Source organism: Cebus imitator, unplaced genomic scaffold, assembly GCF_001604975.1.
Source record: "Cebus imitator isolate Cc_AM_T3 unplaced genomic scaffold, Cebus_imitator-1.0 Scaffold93, whole genome shotgun sequence".
In the NCBI taxonomy this organism is placed as follows: domain Eukaryota; kingdom Metazoa; phylum Chordata; class Mammalia; order Primates; family Cebidae; genus Cebus; species Cebus imitator.
Window position 1 is genome coordinate 6,475,782 of NW_016107408.1, and position 2,232 is coordinate 6,478,013.

At 41.4% G+C, this 2,232-nt stretch overlaps 1 protein-coding gene and 1 non-coding gene across 2 annotated transcripts in view; one reads left to right on the plus strand and one right to left on the minus strand.

Annotated features, from left to right (window-relative positions):
• PRPSAP1 (phosphoribosyl pyrophosphate synthetase associated protein 1) overlaps positions 1-2,232 on the minus strand; it is a 44,415-nt gene that overhangs the window by 12,414 nt on the left and 29,769 nt on the right. The gene's annotated exons all lie outside the window — the stretch shown is intronic.
• LOC119472312 lies at positions 1,485-1,588 on the plus strand. The gene has a single exon (XR_005201446.1). It is a non-coding gene; the product is annotated as a small nucleolar RNA U13 (small nucleolar RNA).

Genomic DNA, 2,232 nt, shown 5'->3' on the forward strand with positions numbered 1-2,232 from the left:
AAAAAAAAAAAAAAAAATGTGTGTGTGTGTGTGTGTGTGTGTGTATACATACATACACACATAAAATCTCAAACAACAGTCTTTCAACAGCTCTGATGAAGATACACAAGGAGATGAGTGTTGTTTTCAGGCCTGCTAATACAACATCCATTCTGCAGCCCACTGATCAAGGAATAATTTCAACGTTCAAGTCCTATTATTAATAAGAAGAAGCTGATCCTCCCACCTTATCCTCCCAAACTGTCAAGAATAAAGGCTGAGGTGGGAGGACTGCTTGCACCAATGAGTTCGATACCAGCCTGGACAACATGACAAGAACTTGTCTCTATTAAAAATTTCTAAAAAGTAGCTGGGTGCTGGGCACACTGGCTCGTATCTGTGATCCCAGCACTTTGGGAAGCCAAGGTGGGTTGATTGCTTGAGCCCAGGAGTTCAAGACCAGCCTGGGGAACATGGCAAACACCATCTCTACAAAAATTAGTCAGGCATGGTGGCATACACCTGTGGTCCCAGCTTCCCAGCTACCTGGGAGGCTGAGGTGGGAGGATCACACTCCAGGTCTGGGCAAGAGAGGAAGACCCTGTCACTGTACTCCAGCCTGGACAGCAGACGAGACCCTGCCTCTAAAATAAAATAAAAAGAAATACATTTGGCCAGGTGCAGTGGCTCATGCCTGTAATCCCAACACTTTGGGAGGCTGAGGCAGGTAGATCACCTGAGGTCAGGAGTTTGAGACCAGCCTGGCCAATATGGTGAAACCCTGTCTCTACTAAATATACAAAAATTAGCACCTGTAATTCTAGCTGCTCGGGAGGCTGAGACAGGAGAACTGTGAACCAAAGAGGCAGAAGTTGCAGTGAGCTGATATCATGCCATTGTACTGCAACCTGGGTGACAGAGCAAGACTCCGTCACAAAAAAAAAAAAAAGAAAGAAAGAAAGAAAAGAAATACATTTTATAAGACTATAGATGCCATAGATAGTGAGTTCTCTGAAGGACCCAAAGTAAATTTAAAATCTCTGGAAAGAATGCACCATTCTGGATGCCATGAAGAACATTCGTGATTCATGGGAGGAGGCCAAACTAACAACATGAACAGGAGTTTGGAAGAAGTTGATTCTAACCCTCATGAATGACTTTTGAGAAGTTCAGGACCTCCATGGTAGAAGTAACTGCAGATGTGGTGGAAAGAGCAAAGAACTAGAATTAGAAGTGGAGCCTGAAGCTGTGACTGGACTGGTTCAATCTTATGATAAAATGTAATGGATAAGAAGTTGCTTCTTATGGATAAGCAAAGAAAGTAGTTTTTTTTTTTTTTTTTTTTAAGATGAATTTACTGCTGGTGAAGATGCTGTGAATACTGTTGAAATGACAAGGATTTAGAAATATTACAAAAATTATTTGATAACACAGTGCCAGGTGTGAGAGAAGTGACTACGATTTTGAAAGCAGTTCTTTCTTCTGGGTGAAATGCTATCAAACAGATCCTTCTGTAGTTCCTAAGTGTGATCATTGGGTGTTCATGCTCATATGTGAGACGTGCCATCTTTGAACCTTGTTAGAACATCAGCACATTACTTGTCTGACATTTTAAAAAATGTTGTCCGCCGGGCACGGTGGCTCATGTCTGTAATCCCAGCACTTTGGTGGGCTGAGGCGGGTGGATCATCTGAGGTCAGGATTTCAAGACCAGCCTGATCAACATGGTGAAACCCTGTCTCTACTAAATACAAAAAAATTAGCCAGGTATGGTGGCGCATGCCTGTAATCCTAGCTACTTGGGAGGCTGAGGCAGGAGAATTGCTTGAACCCGGGAGGTGGAGGTTGCAGTGAGCTGAGATTGCACCACTGCACTCCAGCCTGGGCAACAGGAGTGAAAACTCCATCTCAAAAAAGAAAAAAAAAGTTGTCAAACAATATTACATGCTATAGAAAAATCTTTTGTGAAACAAAGAATCAATCAGTGAGGCAAACTTCATTGTTTTAAGAAACTGCCACAGCTGGGTGCAATAAAAAATTCACGAGACTCACTTTATTACAATATTCACCTTATTGCAATGGTGTATAACTGAACCTGCAGTATTTAAGGTATGCCTGTGACAGCAATGAATTATAACTCACCAAATGAAACAGGTCTATGAATCCATATTGATATAAATGAAGGAATGAATAGGGAAGAAGAGAAAGCTTTCTTTTTTTTTTTTTTTTTTTTAAAATGGAGAAATTTAAGAC